Source organism: Calonectris borealis, chromosome 10 (genome assembly GCF_964195595.1).
Source record: "Calonectris borealis chromosome 10, bCalBor7.hap1.2, whole genome shotgun sequence".
Taxonomy (NCBI): domain Eukaryota; kingdom Metazoa; phylum Chordata; class Aves; order Procellariiformes; family Procellariidae; genus Calonectris; species Calonectris borealis.
This window is the reverse complement of record NC_134321.1, coordinates 21,598,193-21,617,264: the sequence shown is the minus strand read 5'-3', so window position 1 is coordinate 21,617,264 and position 19,072 is coordinate 21,598,193.

The following is a 19,072-nucleotide window of genomic DNA, read 5'->3' as shown; positions in this document are numbered from 1 at the left end:
GTTAACTCTGGGCTCTCTCAAAGCTGTGATGTGATATCAAATTTCATTAGCGTCTAATGTTGCAAATGTTTGTTGTTAAGATATTTTTTCCAGATTTACATATAAACAATTCAGATTTAAATTCAACCAGTGTATTTTCAGAAATAATTTCAGTATATCAGCTTAATCCCCAGTATGTTCTGTTTAAAAAGATAGTTTTTTTTAAAGTTGAGGCTGATGTTATTAAAAGATTTAGATGAGTGGTGTCATGCTCTGCTTTATCTAAACTGCCTTCTTCATTTTAAATACTTAAGCATGGAAAATTTTTCTCAGAGGGCATACTGCATCTGATAATATCCAGATATATTTTGGTTTTGTCCAGGCTTTAGAATTGTTTGTCTACAGTTAAATCTTTTAAGAGAGAGAACCTCTCTGGTACTATTTTGTTTGTGGTGGTTTTTTTTTTCTTTTGACCTTGGTGTATCCTCAAGCTTTACTGGCAATGTTGTTGAATTGCTTGGAGGCTAGTCTCAGAGAAGAACTCCATGTATGTACAATGTCAGCTCCATGCCAGAAGGCTTGTAAGGCGAAGAACACTTACGGTATTTTGCTCGGAAAGGCTTTCTGAAAAATGTTCCTTTGTGATAACAAAAATTTCTGTTGCTGGGTTTTGGATTTTGTTGAGGTTTTTTGGAAGAGGAAGGAGGAAATCAGTGGCAAAATGGGAACAGGGAGAGAAAAGATTGGTAAGGAAGGTTTTGAAATTACTCTCCAATGTATTTATGATTTGCTTAGCCAAAGAGGGTATAAAGCACAAAAGGCTTGTGATTAAAAATAATAAAAAAAAAAGACGAAAAGAGATGCAGTAAGAAGCTGCCAGTGTTATTATTTCAGATTAAGTTGACTGATCAAATAATGAGAGCTAAAAAGTGTGATCTACTCTGTTCGTAAACCTATCTTGGATTAATTAGATCTGTCATTTATTTAAATGCATGTCATGTTGTCACATTAAGGTTTCTACCTAAAATAAAAGAGTTGTCAGGAAAAATAGAATAATTTGGTTTAAAATCAAAGGCATGAACATAAGCCATAAGTCAGTAGATTTTATAAATTCTGCATGAAGGCTGCCTGTGGTCTATGATCACATGGAATTTTTCATCTTCTAGAGATCAGTTATATGGGCAGTATCCTTCTTGTCCTTAAGCTTTCTAGGAAATCTTTAGGAAATTTCATTTTAGTTTAGATGAAGGTTGTGCTTATTAATGCTTGACTCCGTGGTCTCAGTTCTGCTGAGCTTCTACTACATAACCAAATTACTTTCCTTTCAACATCCAGACAAATTCTAATAATGTGAAAACCTTAATTTGTGATGAACCATGTGAAGTTACCTCTGCATGAGCAAGACTGCAGATGACAGTGAGAAAGAATTCTTGTGTCTGAATTTTGCAGAATTGGCAAGAGCAGCAAACTGAACAGAAAACAAGTTTTTTTACAACGTGCACTTTTGCCGCCCTGGATACCAGCATAAGCAAACACAGTCTATTTAAGTGGTGTAATTCCAGGGCTAGGGCAGAGCGTGCATATTTACAGAGAAACTCAGGGCACATATGATTTAAAGTCCTTTTTATTGCATATTGCTTGGACATGCTGCTCATGTGCAGAGCAACGATGTGATGCAGATGCAGACAGTTCAGTGTGTTTGACGTAAGATTTGCAGCTGAAGTAGAAACTCATGCACTGGGGGAAGGAAGGGAAGGTTCCTTTCAAACTGAGGCCCCGGGACCTGAGCTGCAGGTGCCAGATGATGCTTTGTAAGGTTATTTTCCATGAAATTCAATCTACAGTCTAGTTTCCACTGACTGCAATGGTAGTGCACTTTGTAATGGGGAAAACTGGTTTTAGATGTATCATATAAATGGACCGTATTCTGGTAGAATAGTGCCTCAGTCTGTGTAGCTGGCTAGCTAGACCTAGCTAGACTTGTTCCAAAATAGCTTTGGTGAGGACTGTATAATTAGGAACACCAGTCCAAAGTCTGAAAGCTTTAATTAAATTGTGAAATGTGAAGTAAAACCTGCTCTGGTACACGCTTGAGAGCCCATCAGTCTTCACAATGAGAGTTGGTAACACTGGAGGTGGTCATCCAGTGTTGTGGCATCTCCATCCTTGGCGATTTTCAAAACTCGGTAAGACCCCAGGCAGCCATCTAACTTTGGAGTCAGCCCTGCCTTGAGAAGGTTGGACTAACTGTCCTTTAGAGGTCCTGTCCAGCCTAATTTTTTCTGTGATGCTATGATAGATTTCCGAGTATGCAGTGTTGTGCCATTATCCGCAGCGGATCTTGGAAAGGAGATTGGTCTTCTGTACTCTGAATTACGTGACCACTCACTTTAGTCCTGTATTGGTGCACTGCAAGAATTTCTGTATGGGATAACACAAGGGGTAATTATTGTGATCTTAGTCTTATGTTCTGAAAGTATTGAGTTGATGTTTTCAAAAACATAGGGAAATATTGTTGAAACAAACGAATGTTAACAATTATAAAAACATCAGTGGAATTTGGATAGTGTCTAAAGAGTCCTGTAGCTGCAGTGGCTTCCTTTATGTACCCTTGCATCAGGTCACTATAAGCTGAGTATTTTACATAAAAAATTACTACATGCTATGTGAAATAGCATGAGTGAACCAGGCAAGTCTAAGACTTGCTTCTTTCGTGTTTTGTTAGGATTTTAAAATTTTCAGATTTTAATAGGATTCATGAACTTTTCAAAGTAATCTGTGCTTTCCTGTATATGAATGTTAACTTGAAACCTAAGTTTTATTTCAAAAGGAGTGAAATTAATGGTGTTTTATGGATTCAGCATAAAACATAATGTCAGGTGGTTGTTTTTACTTTCTCAGTGTCAAGCGCAGCAAGTAAAAATCTCTGAAGAGAAGCAAAAAAAAATTCTGAAAAGAAGTGGAATCCCAAGTCCTTGTGACCACGCTTTAATGAGAAGAGGGAGGTGGTTTAAAGAAGCAGTAAAGAAAATATTTATGTAAGCAAAATTAATTGCCACTGTTTAGCTTTAGCGATGGCCTCATTTCGTATTTGCTCTCAGAAACACATACAAAACACCCATTCATATAGATAGAAATCTTGCTTATATATCTAGATTTAAAAGTTGATCCTTAAGCACCTCAGTAGTTTTGACCTTTCTCAGAAAATTGGGTTTATGTTTCATATTTCTATTGCACATTGCTCAGCTTTATAAATATGAAATGCAATGCAACACAGCAAAGCGCTGTTATCTATCTGAATAACTGCAGCTCCGCTAGGAAAAAAGACTATCTAATTTAGATGAAAAATGTGTGACAGCTTTTGACAGAGAGGAAGATAGAGCCAAGATAATCGATGAGTGGCTGCTCATTGATGTATTAGAGCTACTACAGGGTCTTGTTTGAACACTGGGCGAGCTTCTGTTGTAGAAATCGGTAAAGCAATTTAATTGGTTTACGTGAATCTGTCGCTACTACAAAAACACTGTTGAATAGACGCATAGAAAAAAATGCTTAATGTTGTCTCCAACAGCACTCCACTCTGCTCTCTAAATGGATTATGACTTTCATCTCGAGGACCTGAGAAAGATTGCAGCAAAATGTTATTGTGCAAAATACCTTCATATCTCTCAAATTTTGAACTCCAGATGTATTGCTGGACCCGCTTATTATACCGTACTCAGCAGGTATCTTAACTCCTGCCTCTCGTCTTTGATCCAAGGCAGAAAGGACGGGGGGGAACTACTACATGACTGACTAGGATTCCAGAAAGTATCTGATGGTCAAAGCACAATTCTCTGTTCCCCTCAAGAGCATGGAATGAATGCAACTGCATATAGTAATCATCTGTAGCAGGCTGGGAGAAATTATGCGGAAATGGAAATTCTTCACCCATTGGGCTTTTTCTAAGCTCCAGGACAAAATTGATGGAGGCATGTACTCTGAGGAGCCTTTTGTAGTGTTTGGTTTTCAACTCCAGCTGGTTCCCAAGACCTCAAATTTGTCCCAGCTGCAAAGCTCATATGACATAGTTATTAGCTTGATTGGTAGGCAAAACAAGATGACTCCAAGACAGATTAATGAAGTAAATTATGGTGCTGCAGGGGCTAGTTTAACATACTTTGTGGGAAATGGATTCGCTCAGCATCTGGACAGGACTGTGATGTGAAAAGATCTATACTTTCCTTAAGTTCCTGCTCTTCAACCCCCAAAATTCATCTGAACTTTAATCCTATTGGGACCTGTAATAAATTTTGAAATAATAAATTCCAGGCACCCCTCATTTTTCATTCGGAAGGGTGAGCATGTAAAGGAATATTTTGGTCCTTTGTCTGCTCACTGCGGTTTGAGGAAAGGAATTTTTCGTCTGTGTCTTTCAGGCGGTGACATGTTGTGGTGACCATGCTTTAGTGTGAACTGAGGAGAGTCACAAAGCATGATGTGATCCTCAGGGAGGTTGACGCCTGTGAAGTACTGGCCTTGGTTTGCAATTGTGCAGTGGTGAGAGGGGATCAGTGGAACTGTTGCACTGTAAATCTTGTTTATGGGCAAATAGGACACATACCTTGTATATAAAGCCAGGAATGTACTGCTAGTATAATGGAAATTTTTATGAATTCAAGATTCATTAGTAGTCTAGATGGGGTAGATCTTGATGATTTCTTCTTTTTCACTCTAGGATTCATTTGTGGTCGTGTTTATATGTTTGCTGACATGCTTTTACATTTCTGTTTCTTTCTTTCTTTCTTCACTGATCTGCAACTCCACCTTACATCTGAATTTACTATGTATGGTATTTTAAATAGTATTTCTTTGTTCTCTGTTTCCCTTAAAACCAGTTTTGTCCATCTGTAGGTCTGCATTTCCTTAACTCACCATTGATGAGTTGTTTATAGCCTTGGGGGTCTCTTGTGCCCCACATCTTGCCATCCCGTGTCTGTATTCCTGCACGCCTCCTCCTATGTCTGCACTTCTGAAGGCCTCTGCTGTTGTACCTGGCCGGTATTTCTCTACATTTCATCATTGCATTACAATCATTAAAAATCCCATTTTACATAGAATTACTGCTTGTTACTACTGTCTCTATAAAACCATGGTTATAGCGTACAAAGATAATAAAAGTGAAACAGATTATCCATAGATAACCGGTCATTTAGAGAAATTGCTGTCACAGCTAAACCAAGTAAAACAAAGCTGCAGGCAGGTCAAGAGAAGTTCAGACAGAGCGGCCCTGCCAGACCGCAGCTCTGAGGCTTTGCAAACCCTGTACAAAACTTAGGGCCTGTTGCTAGCAGCTAACTGCCCAAAAAACCAGTTCCTAAGCCTCTTCCTGCTGGTGGAGATGATCACAATTTACATTGGCGACACTGCCAGTGTATTTTCACAAGTTCCTTTTAAATTAGATCTAGAAGAGGCTTTTTGTATATACATAGTTTGCGTGTACACATTCCTCATATTCCTCATATGCACATTGCATTTGTACGTATGTTTTAGGGTTTTTCACGCTTGAACAAGATGCATCAAAAGTGCAGTTTTTCTAACAAGAAATTCCTGGACTTGAAATCCTTAGAAACATCTCAGTCAAGCCTCATAGAAAACCTGCGCTCCCTCGCCCCGAGGCGACAGCAGTACGTACTGGTACCTTGCAGCACCTTGTTCCACTTTTTCAAAGAGCTAAACATTCTTGACCAAATGCATCCTTGCCCGCGGTGCCCTTTTAGGACTCAGTTCAACCAGAGCTCTGCCACCAGGCTGAATGCTGTCACGTGTGTGGTCTCCCCATTAATGATCCAAACTGGAACATGCACGTGTTGATTCCAACGAGGGAAGGCCCAGAGACCTCAAGCAGACCCTTGGCTAGTGCCTGGATATTTGAGCGAGCACTCTCCTGTCATCTGCCCGGGGCAGGAAGGGACTTCCAGGATGCAGTCAATCAACACCACTTTGGTGTGAACTGAGACCAAAAGGAAACAAAACTGTTTCTTTCAAAATTCAGAGGGAAAGTGGATCAAGGAAAAAAATTCAGAGCAATCTTCTTTAATTAGACACAATTCAACCTAAGGAAACCCGTAACACAGTATTGCTTGCATATGGTCCTGGGTACAAGATTGTTTATACGACTGGGTAACATTTCCCCTGTGTTATTGCCAGACAGGAGAATCCTTGAACAGATTTTCCTCCTACTCCATTGCTTGCTTGTTTTTCAAGTGGCTTTTTAAGCGATGATGCTCCCCTGTGTTTGTCTTTAACTGTCATCACCTGCCCACACAATGCATCTTTTTCGTTTAGCAGAGAGAAAATTCTTACTCTGAACGGGGTAATTTTGGGCCCATTAGAATTGCTGCTCCTTGCTCTGCCCTAAGGAGCTCTGTTTAGCACAGGTGAAAATGTTCAAGAGGAATGTTGCCACAAACTTCTAAACTAAGCCCTGCCTCTTTCATTCCACTCTGCAACTGCATTTTTCCGTTAGCTTCTTTTCTTCGAACACCACTAGGATATTTCGTGTCCCCGGAAGGACACCTTGCTCTATCGGGTAGTGCTTGAAATTGAGAATACACTTTTTGTTAATTAACAATTTCATGATGCTCCTCATTTCTAAGTGGAGAGGAAAATCCCACCGCTCCATCACATTTGAAGACTACAGGACCATTTTTGTCCCCAACACACATTCACAGTCTAATAGAGATAAAAAATCCTCTCGCAATTAGCATCGTCAAGCTCCCTGCGTGTGGGCTCGGCACGCCCCAAACGCCGCTGACTGCAGCTGGCTGACGTGGAAGAGCCAAGCACTTGGCACGGCTCGTGAGCAGCTCTGTCAAATCCTTGGACGCAAGAGCAGCGGGAGGCTCTCCTGGGCTGCTGGCCCAGGCGTTGTGTCCCTGCTGGGAATGGCTGTGCCTGTTAGAGCCACGGAGGTTGTGACCAGAACAGACTGCGGTTTGTTGATGATGGCTTTTAATTTTATTAACAGCTGTAAATAAAACCAACCGTCATTAGGTCTGATGTCTGAGTGGTTCATACTGTGCAGAGACCGTTGCAAAGCATAACGGGTTCTCAAAAAAAAAAAAAAAAAAGACCCTAACGGTTTGATTTTATTGAAGGAAAAGTGGCTTAACGTTAGCACCTGCAGTCACCTCAGAGCACAATCTTTTCTCCTCACACGCACCCCTCTCAAAGAAGGGAAACGGATCGCAAAACTTTGTCACAGGCCATTTCACGCTAGTGGGTTCAGCAGTCAGAGGGTTCCTTGGTACCTGAAGTCATTTTTAACTTTGCAGTGAGTTCATGTGGATCGAAAGCATGTTTTACTCTGGTGCTCCAAGAGAAAGGAAAATACGTTTTTTTAACCATGAATACATCTAAAAAAAAGTATGTCATCTGCAATAATTTATTCACAATATTTTCATTCTAATTAATTTTTAAGCTGTTAGAGAGGAAATATTTGCATAAGAATCTTTGTAGTTTTGACTTCTTTAAAAATAAAATCACCCATTCATGTTGTAATAATTAGTAAGAAGTACAAAGTGATCTAATACCCATTCTTCTGTATGAAACTGGCTTTCATTTTTAATCATAAATGCTGCCATTCTTAGCTCTTGAATAAGTACAGTTTGCATCAAGCTGCCTAGGGGATGTGCTCAGCCTTGGGAGAAGGGACACGGATCACTTCTGTGTTCTCTTGTCAAAGGCCAGACCAAAACTCTTGCACTACTGGTAGGAAAGGTGTTGAGATCCTCGTCACATAAATGCAGCAGCGCTTCTCCCTGAGTCTTTGGCACGGCTACTTCGCATCCTGCTGTGGCAAGTGAAGGCCATTGACAACTACGACAGGGCACTCATTAATAGAAGTGAATGGGATTTGTCAGCCTCCATGCAGGCAAATAAAGAAGTCAAACAAGATGGACCACACCTTTTGGTGCAAGAGCCAGAAACGCATGCAATCAGTTTGTCTGCATTTGGATTGTAAGATTTTTAAGGCACGTGGGGTAGCAGTGTAGTTAAACACTGCGATTTAGTTCGGTATCGTGAGGAAGCAGTTGCCAATGTTTACTTAGAAGTTGATCTTGATCATCAAATTGTTATCAGTTTTAGTGACACTAGGGTTTAGAACTAAGAGATAAATATGGCTAACAATATGAAAAAAGTCTTTTTTTTTCCTCTTGCACTGTATATGAAAGGCCACTAACTTTAAAGTACAGAAAATGCTCCTGGTGTGTTCAGTTCTGGAGATGAACATTGGTCCTTAGGAGTAGGAACATGTGCTGTAAGTCTGTATCATTAACTACACCAGATTATTGCTCTTAAAGGCTCATGAGCTCATTTAGATGGACGTTACATTATCGTAAATTCAGGAGGTGCCTACAGGTTAAAAATCACCAGTTGATCCACGGATGTTGCTGGCAACACCCATCTGCTAACGACAACACGCTAGAGAATAGGTGTCCACCAGAATGAATTCATCTGCTTGTGATGTTTGATAGCTGAGTTTCTTATCCGTGACACCCAGAACCGTTCCACCCTGTTTTGTTCGTAAGCACTTAAGGAAGGCACTGAGGCAAAAAAGAAGATATGAAGGAAAGAAGTGTTCAAAGTTTAGCTTAATTATTTTTAGCTGTAAATGAAAACTATTGTGTTCACATTGCGTACGCTTTTTCTGGAAAAGGTGGCCGGGCTTTCAATACAGTTTCTTCTTTGTTTGACTTTTAACGTGCCATTAACGTCCTGCAAGAGGTGATAGTCCTGCACATCAGAAATATCAGAGCTACCATTTGGCAAATGAGTCCTTGTGAGAAGTTTCATGTTTTCCAGCTTTACTGTTTTCAGGGCCAAATTACTTATCTGAAGCTAGCTTGGTGTCTCTAAGTTGCAGATAAATAAGAAACCTTTACTTTACAATTTTTAACCTTTTCAAGTTCTGAACTGCACAGAGTATTTCCATAAAAAAAATCCCTTGCATACCTGCTCCAAACTTTATCTATAGATTTTTTAAAATTATGTCCTTTTATTAGTCCCATCTTCTTTTTAAAGCTGTTAAGTGCTTTGCTTCAGTGTTTGCAAGGGTTCTGTGTCCTTTTGAAATGGTTCATCCAGTTACGACCGGCTGTGGTGACACAGAGAGGCATAGAGATAGAGACGGTAAGAGACAGAAGTGGAAGCCTCAGCCAGCAAAATGAAAAATATATGACTTAATAACCTGTCTGAGTTGAGCCATTTTCTCTTCATGTGGGCATTTTACATTTGAATCTTATACCTCTCTAGAGGTTCAGAAATGTTAAGAAGTATAACTGACGTTTGGAGATATATTATGTGATGTCTGCCTTTCTTCACTGCCTGTTCTTTCAAAAATTTCATACCTACGTGTCTACGCTCGTACAAATCTAAAGTCCCAAGTTTCATGTGGCTTAACTGTTAGCTTCATATGGGAGTTTATACCAGCTGAGTTTTGTTCCCCACACTTGTTGATTAAAAGCATGGCCAAGCACTTCTTTAAAAAAAATTAAAAGAAGAAAAAAAGGTGGTGATAGCTGTAACAGCCAATCTGGCACGGACAGAGAAATGCGATGGAGGACTCTAATTCCCATAGCACGTATTGTGCTACAGAAGAGGAGATGCTCTCCTCTCTACAGAAGAGGATGTGCTCTCCAGAGGAGATGCAGGCAGCGAGACACAGTGGACTGGTCGCTCACCAGGGCACTGGAGGGAAGACACCGCTGGTGTTGCGTGGGTATGAGTTTACTGGTCTTGACAGAGCTGAGCTTTGCCTTACTGCCGGTTGGTTCTGGGCTGTCTCGTGGCCCTGAAGCGGCTTTGTCTTGAAATCGAATCCTATCAAGCGGGCAGCTGCCTGTGGCTGGTGGCGTTACTTGTGGCTTCGTCCACTTCAGTTCCCATTGCGTGCATCGCAGATCAGCAGAGCCGCTGTCTGCTGGGAAGCGCCAGGGCAACTTACTGCCATGAGAGTCTCACAAGGGAAAACTCCTCGCGTGCCTTCTAAATTGCAGTTACGATGGTTTCAGTGTGAGTCAGTAGGTGGTTGACTCATCAGCCTGTGGGCTACGGACAGAAACAGTTTACGCTGCCTGTCTGCCTCGGGTACGTCCAGAGCACAGCTCAGCGACGTGCTGGCTCGTGACCGGGGCGCCCGGCTGCTGTCGGGGGCGTGCAGAACGTCCAGGCTGAATTTCTTATTTTCCTTCTACTTTTACATAGGAAAATACTTCATAGCAACTTTGCTTCTGAAAAATACCCGATGTAATCTCAATAAATTGTTTCTAACATGCTCTTACTATTAAGCAGAATTCTGCTCCAAAACCAAATAATCTTGGACTCTAAAAAGGGAGCCTAACTTGATGTCTTTCAACTCCAGAAAGGCTTTCTTCAGCCTGTTAACTTTTTTAATGACCACATAATGTTTCTTTGAACATAATCTCTCTTGTGTCCGAAGGCAATCATGCTTAATGTTCAGCAGAAAAGTAAATTTAGCATGTTAAAATCACAGCCTAATCAGGTATACCTGGCATGTACCGATGGGAGACAGCGTACAACGCACTAAAAGTTGCAGTAATGTTCTTAGCATGTGTCAATATTAGTGAGCTTTAGTTGCTTGTTTGATGGGAGAACAGCACGCTCCTGAGTTACTTACCACAGGTTTCTTGACAATTTCTGAAATGCATTCTTTCTTTGCTTCTGTTTCTCAGCTTCTCCATAAACAAAGCATTATCTGTCTTAAAAATTAAGATACCTTCTGGTGCTACCAAACCTCTTCATGTTGTATTTTTCAGAGAGGGAAAGGATAGAGTGGTTACACTAGGCTTTGCTGTTGAGAGAAGTATGTTAGCTGTTATCTAATCAGTACCACCAGCTATAAATCATCTTTGCTGGAGGATACTCACATTATTCAGACAGACATGCTACACCCGCTGTTTCCTTTAGCAGAATTCCCATTGCTTTGCTAAAGCCAATTTTTTTGCCTGTTGTATGTAAAATAACCAGGCTGTAGAGTCACTGTTAATTGCTGAATTTAGGGGCCAGATGTTGGTGGCTTTTTGACAAAGTCTGCTAGGCAGCCTTGGTGGGTAAATAGCTGCTTCTGCAGAAAAAACTGATGCTCCTTTCAGAGGGATTGTAGGAAGGAGAAAGGAGCTAATTCAAGTTGAGTCGTCACAGGTGTGCTTCAGAGGTGTCCCTAGAAAGGACATGGTACCCTGCATGGGGGAGGTGTGCAGTAATATTGAGGATTTACTACATACGGTTGGCATAAATCCTATGGATTTTACAAGATTTATTGGGGGGGGGGTGTGTGTGCGTGAAGATGATTTGCCTGCGAATTGCAAGATTGTCCAGAAGTGACTGTTTGAAGGGAGAAGAAAAGTTATGGGGAAGATTCCTACGAAAAACAGACCTGGAAGCTGCATCTGCTGGGGCCCATTTTTAACAGAGGTTGAGCACCTCCCGCGTTAAGGATATTCTTTTCCTTTTCAGTTAGGATGCATCCTTCCAGGAGGTGTAGTCGGTGGGTTGATTCCCACCTCTGCTTTCCTTGCAATGTCCGCAGTTAGGGGAACATTGTGCTGGAGTCAAATCTGAAGAAGTAGGCGGTGGGGGATAGTGGGTTTAATTACTGGCCTACACCGAATATTTATTTTAAGTGAGGGTTTTGTTTTTCAGATGAGTTTTCTTGGGGAAGACGGTGCATCCCTCATGCTCAGTACTGTCTGATGGGCCCGAGATGGAAACCAAGTCAGCACCTGAGTTTGCAGACAGATGAGCATTCATCGGATAACGGAGCTGGGGAAGAGGCACTGCCCAGGGTCTTGTCTGCCGCTGCGTGCCACACGGCTGGGGCTTTTCGGTCCCTCTTATCTGCCAGCTGAGCTGCTCGTCTGGCTGCTCCCTTACGTGCCTTAATCAAAATGAGACAGGATGCTTTAAAAAGTTCCGATCAAATTTATTAACAAACTGCATCATTTGGCTTAGCTTGGGCAGTCCACCAGCACATCTCAAGCTGGGAAAGGGCGGCTGCACCCAGCGGTGGTCGTCTTGGCTGTTAGGGGCAGAGGGCTGAATTCACGCTGTGGATGGAGAGGCGGATTCTCACCTGGTTTGCATTACGGCTTTGGGCCCAGGTCCACTGAGTTACACCAAGGTCACGGGCGAGTCTTCCAGCACTGAGCCTGCTTTGAGGTGCTGTGGGTTAACGCACCCCGCAGAGGCATGTGAGGAATTCCTGGAAGCTTGTAAGGAGCAACTTGCAGCACAGGCTTGTGAGATCCAAGTGTCACCCTCTGCTCCCACAGACGGGTGTTGCGCTGCCGTGGGCATCCTCTGGTCACTGCTGCGCCTTGGACTTGGGTTTGTTACTCATAGCAGCAACAAAGAGATAAGTAGAGATCGGTGAATGAACCTTTTGCCCCACCTTGAAAGCTAAGGTAATACAAAAAGTACTGCTCTTGGCTTTGTGTCTGTGCGGTGTTCAAAATAATGAGATTTTGCCCTAGCCGAGACCCTCGGGCTGCTCCAGTAACAGAGAGAAATAATGATGAACTGCACTGAGCAGGTACAGCCAGAAATGATTGCAAAGGTAAAATATGCACGACTAATACCGTCACACAAGTTACAGTCTTTTTTCCGTTAAAACTCATGAGAATGTTGCCAGAGCCCACAAGGGCAGCATCTGCCAAAAAGGGCTGAACGAGAGCGGTGGAGATGGTGAACGTGGCCCACGGATCTGAGCCGAGACCCTTGGTCTCACGGCACTGAAGAGACAAGCTGGCCCTCAGATACAAGCTACAGGCTGTGGGCCACCCGGCTCTCCAGCATATGTATTTATTAGTGATTTTAAGGAAAATGAATTTTCCTCCTGTCTCCCCTTACTTGCGTCGGTCACTAAAAGAATGTTCATGGCTTGTAGGAAGACTGAGCCAGTTTTGGCATTTCTACTTCCACTGACAAAATGCTGGTCCATGCAGAGCGTTGGAGGAACATTGTTCTGACAGCCCATTGAGTTTCACATTTCCAAACTTTCCTGGTTAATGTACCGTGGGCTGTGCCTGCTCCCTCCTCCTCTCGACTCCCCGTGCTGACGCCACGGCCCTTGGAGCCACTCGCTGCCGGCAGAGGTGCCCCAGGACGGCTCCGTGCGGGGAGCACCCCGCGCCCCGTCTGCAACCGTGCCAGAAAGAGCTTTGTTTTCCAAGTCCGCGTCGCCAAAGGAAATCTGCGTGTCGCAGCACGCAGGTTTATAAAGGAAAAAGTGGCTTTTACAGAAATTATGCTAGCAACCATGCTAAAAAAGAGACCAGAAAAAGCCGGATCGGGCAGGCCACGTGAATGTGTGCTCTTGGTGCAAAAAGGGTCTTTTCAAAGGGATAACATTTTGGCGGCGGTATGATGGTGCAATAGCATTCTTTCGATTTGCATTTTTATGTTAATGTAAGCTGCTAATGAGACTATTCCTACAGCAATAATTTATCTCAGAAAATTTTAAATTAAATGTTTCCTGAGAAGCCAGCAGTAAATAAAAACAACCCCCATCCACTAGTCCTAGTTTCATAATCTTGGAGAATTTAGTTTCATAAAATAAAGAAAATCAAAGTAGAACGTGGAAATACAGAATTAGCACACCCGAAACCCCTGGAGAAGCCTGTGACTTACAAAGGAAAAGGATGAGCCAAAAACATATCATAAAATATTGAATGTTAAGTAATACATAGTATGTAAAGAACTAAGAAAAAAACTCTTCCGAGGGTATTTGTAGAAGCTTTTTGTGAAAGTGAGAAGCTTAAAAGCAACACACGCACAATTTTTCATGCTGACAGTTGAACAACTTTGAATGGTGGAACTGAGAACAGTTACCATTCTCCAACAGCAGAAGCCGGTAGACTGGTACCTTAGTGTTCTCTAGACTTGTTTTATTATACCGTTTGCTTATAAGCTTGCGTTTTATTATTTAATTGCCGACAGTCAAATCTATGTCTTTTTGCTCCTCAAAACCCCACCCAACAGTCCCATAATATAGTGCTTTAGGGCCAAAACCCCTGGCACGGCGCACTCTCGTTTTCTTTGCCTTACCTTGACCAGTCAAAAAAAACTAAAAAAGAAGAAGAAAAAAAAGGCTAGTATCATAGATTAATATAGATACTGCAAATTTGTAATAAATCTTTTTTTAACACATTTGTTAGCTGATTGAGACCTTCCCCCTTTATTTTCTCATTTTAAAAGGACCATTTGGTGGCATTTCACTTGTTGCTTGAGATTACCAGTATCTCGTTCACTCCCTTGTTTATTTGATCAGAGTTGGAAACCCTGAACTATCTTTCCTAATACATCATTCTTGAAATGAAAAATTGTACAGGGCTGAATAGAGCCGATTTGATCAGCTAAAGCGTCAAGCTAACACTGTGGCGTACCCGCGTGCTTCAGTGGGGTTCTGGCGTGTCTGTATTTACACTTGCTGCAGAAGCTGCGGAGTTTGTTGCTGTCCTGAGAGCCACCTGCAAGGGTGGGCTTGGCTGACCTGAGGCGCTCAAAGAAATAAAATCTAGTGGATGTCGTTGGCACGTCTTCATTACTGGCAATCCTACCTTAGTGCACCCATCGTGCAGCGTAATACTTACTGGTAGAGCCGTACTCCGGGCAGTTGTCCTGTAAGTCAATAATGGAAGAGAAACAATTCAGCGTAGACGATAGCGTAATTCCCTGGTGAGCAGAAATTCGGTATGTCTGTGCTGACGACTCCGGTGAGCCCGCCGCAAGTAAGCTGTAACAGTGAAGATTCACTGGGCAAGAACAAATCTTTCTTCTCTGACTTGTTCCCAGCTTGCGCGTTCTTATTGCAGATGGGACGTTGGACCCGATCAATCCCTGGGGTCACTTGTTGGAAGCTCAGTGTCTTCAGTGGCAAGTGGAACAGGAGGAGGGATTCACTTACTCTTAGTGTGGGAGGATTGAGGTAGAGTGGGTTTTTTAACCCAAATCCAAGTCTAATTTTGTAATTTTGAAGCAGATCCTGACGGGCAAGTTCTGTCACGATACAGCTTGCTAACAGCAGGAGTGACCAGGCTGGGAAAGGTCAGCCTTATCCCGCCGGACCAAGGGTAAGTCTGTGGAAATACCAGCAGTAAAGGTCATGAGTGGCTGCTGTGTGGCAGGTGAAGAGCAGGTTAAAAACCGCTGAGCTCTGCCACTTTTAGGGCAAAGTTAGTTGCCTACAGTGTGAGTTGGTGTTTGTCTCCAGTGTTTTGATTAATTATTTTGGTCATTCATTCAGTGAAATATTTGCAGTGCAGTGCAGTCAACTGAAATGACCTAGAAATAATTCCCTAACACAACCTGACGCTCTGGCTTGTATTCAGAGAGAGATTTATTGTTTTACTCACAGACGATCTTCATCAAAATGCTCCTCGGTCATTCCAGGGTAGCTGTTTCCATCCATACAACAGCAGCTAGCTTTGTATACACAAGCTAATATTTAGTGGCTTCCTGCTTCGTTGGGACGGAAATTTTGCTTGTGAAGCTGCCGAGGAGACCCGCGGGACGCTGCCCAGAGGTGCAGCCCTGGCAGCAGGAATTGCAGCTGGTTTTCAGGGAATCCGCCCTGGCAACGCCGGCACCTCAGCACAGGCAGGCTGTGACGCTGACCACCCCTTCTGCGCTGAGCCGGGTGCCCCTCGGCATGGCTGGTTCACAGCTGCTGCTTTTGTCTGGCGCCACTGCTCCTGCCACAGTGCCAGGCCAGGTGCCCGAGCAGGGGGTCAAGGTCCTGTGGCTAATTTTAATTGATGTGTGGGGTTAGCTAGTATCTGCAGGGAGGACTGGGATGTAGAAGGCGCTGTGTGTTTGCATATGGTAGTGCCAGTAAATGATAGTGCCAGCGATGTCTGGAAAACCTTTTTGTAGACTAAAACTAGTTTCTTAGGCTTTTTTATGTTAAACTTGTTTAGATGTTCCCAGGTTGCTCTGGAATAATAATGACAGAAATTGCATTGCTGTACTGTAATAAGGCAGTGACTTGTTCCATTCAGTTTTATTCCCCTTCCAGCACTGAGTATCCATTTTAGTAAGGTGTAGAGCAGACGCCAGATACAAATTTAATGTGTACGTTTTGGCTATTTTCTACTCCCTGTAACTTTAAAATGTTTATAAACACCTCTCAGCTACTTATCTCCAAACACATGCAAGGCAGCTATTCCAATATGACTAAAGCACCATTGCTGGCAAAACGCATTAATTCTTATCCTTGTGACAATGCCTGATCCATCCTGCCCTTCTCTTAGGCAGCGTTGGGCACATTTAGCACTATCATGCATGCACTTATGACTCACAAATAACTCACCAGATTACTTCAGCCTGTTTGATATTCAGAAAGAATAACTGAATATTTGCCCCTGATTTTAATGTGAGACCATTTACAAACCTGGGTGGGGGTGTGTGTAAATCAGATGTTAAGTTGCAAGATAGCGTAAGTTAGCTCTCCCCCACCAATTCATAGATTTTAAAATAGGGGGCAAATCTTGAATGAATGCACTTGTGAAGAGTGTGTGTGTGTGTGTGTGTGTGTGTGCGGGTGCGGGTGTGCATGTGTGCAACCGTATCTATCCACGTGCACAGGGGTTGGCAGCTGGGGATTGTTGGTTCCCTCTGCTGTCACCTGCTGAGGGACATTTGTACGGGGAGCTCTTGAGCTGCGGGGCTGCTTCAGTTAATGACTTAGGTGTTTGGTCAGAAGAATAGAACAAAATGCAACAATACAGCTCTGTAGCCCTAAAAATTAATTGGTTTTCTATGAAAAATAGAGGAAAATTGCTCATTGTCCAGAATTTGACAGCAGGAAAGAGTGGCAGAATTATTGACTGGCCTCAACTTGTAGAGGCAGGAATGAGAAGTGGCAATACTTACATCAGCTTCGTGAGAAGACTAAGCTCTAATATTGTGTTAGAGCTAGGGACTAATATTGTATTTCACTTTACCCTCTTTAATTCCCCTTTGTGCTCTGATCCCTTTTTTTTTTTTTAACATCATAGGAAGAAGAGAGGAAGTAAGGCATAGTTAGACTGGAAAAAAAAAACAGGAAAAATTGTATGTGGGTAAACTCCTCCCTCCCACCCCATTCTTATCTGTGTTATTTTAAACATCTTTCTATTCAGTCAGCACCACTTGTCATGAAGATAATCTTGACTGCTGTTCTTCTTCCTTGTCATCGCTTTCTCTCCATGCACGTGCTGAAGGGCTGCGTAGGCTGCCTGGAGGAGGAGTAAATTAGCCCTGCCCCTAGCACAGCCGCGCCACAGTCACTGTGGCTACCAGGAGAGGATAGGAAGAAGAAGGGAAGATACGAGATACGGGCAATGTTCAGAAGGGAGGGCAGAAGCTACCACTGTACCTTCAGGGCCATCTCTAGACACTAGAACTAACTGGTCATGTAGATGTATAGCATGTGGCGGAGGGGTGGGGTGGGGTGTTTTGGTTTTTTTGGGGGTAGGTTTTTGGTTTGGTGGTGGTGGCGGTTGTTGTCCCCCAATTTATGATCCTGAGCAGTGTGAGAAGCTGAGAAAGAAGATGGTGGGGGGTAAGAAAAAAAAAAAAAAAAGACCTTTAGAATATAAAGCCTGGCGCCGCCTTCTTGCTCTGATGAGCGAGCAGTGAAACTGGTTAATTTGCGGAGTTTGGCAGAGTCACAAACACTAAGGTAAGAGTTGCAGCTCCAGCTGGTTGGCAGCTGCTGCAGCTCACACTTAGCTCGGAGTCGATCAGTTCAGATTCCTGGGCAATACGGCTTTTGTGTTGTGGCTTTCCTCATCATCCCTGTCCGTGTCTGCAGGCAGCCGTACAACGCTCTTCAGTCTCCTCTTCATTGGGAATCTTTCCTGAAGTGGAAGGGACCAAGTCGTGAGCGTCCGAATGTTTCAGTGCAGCCCACTCCTGCTGCTCCCAGCTGTTCAGCCGCAGCTGCCAGATGCGGGTACAACCACGGAGGGGTGTCACAGGCAGGAGGTGCCACCCCTGCTTACCGCCAGGCTCAGGAAAGCCTGAGAGCGTCTGAATGCACAGCCGTGCCTTTGGGTTATAACCCAGCCCCCCAAGAACCAGCCAACAGTGGGAGCTGAGTAATTTTAATAGTTAATTGTAACGCTATTGTGGCCTGAGCAGAACAAAACAGAAATAATCAGGCTTAAAAGAAATAAAAAAACCCCAAAAGCAACATAGTGTTATTTTAGAATAACGGCACATGTAGCTGAACTAATACTCCTGACGAGCAAGGACATGGATTTCTCTGCGGGCATCCTGCAGTCCTGTAGGGAAGAAGTGACCTTATTTGCATTTTTCTTGTTGAGTTGCTGTCGAGATTTCTGCAGCACGGCAAGAGAAAATTCCTCCAGGAGAACATGGAAATATCACAGCACTAACGCAATATCCTTCAACTAGGTTCCTTTTCCTCGGCCAGCCTTTGCCCCGTGCACTGCCGGCTGGGCAGCCACCCAGCACTAAACAACGTGCCCGCTTCTCCCCGATGTAACGCTCCTCCGTTCTCTTACAATATATTGTGAAAGCAGCAGGCCATGAGTACAATACATAATGCACATGAACTGAACACTAAAGATGGTTTAATTTTTCCTCTGTATTTCAAAAGCATTGAAGTTGCTCCTTTCCCTGTTTCCAGAACAATCTGTGATCTTCCCTACATGCTCCTGCCCTTCCTCCCCAGCCGTTCTTAGAAGCAGAAGGAGGATCTGCCCTCGCCTTGTACTTGCACGTTTGAGTGCTCCTTCCTAAGGTCAGCATTTTGGATTTGAAGTCTATGATTTTAGACACTTCTATCAGCAGCATTTTCAATTCTAATCATGCCTTCTAAATTGCTTAGACTCTTTCCCAGCATGATGTCCTGCTCCAATTTTATAGTTAGGTAATTAAATTCAGCACATAGGAGCATTCAGCTCCTCAGCAGTATTGCATAGACGCAGATGTAAGGCAGGCTGCTGTGCAACTTGCTTGACATCTTCTCACACTTTAATGGCAGCTGATACAGAGAACAAGGATTTTTTGTAGAAATGCATCA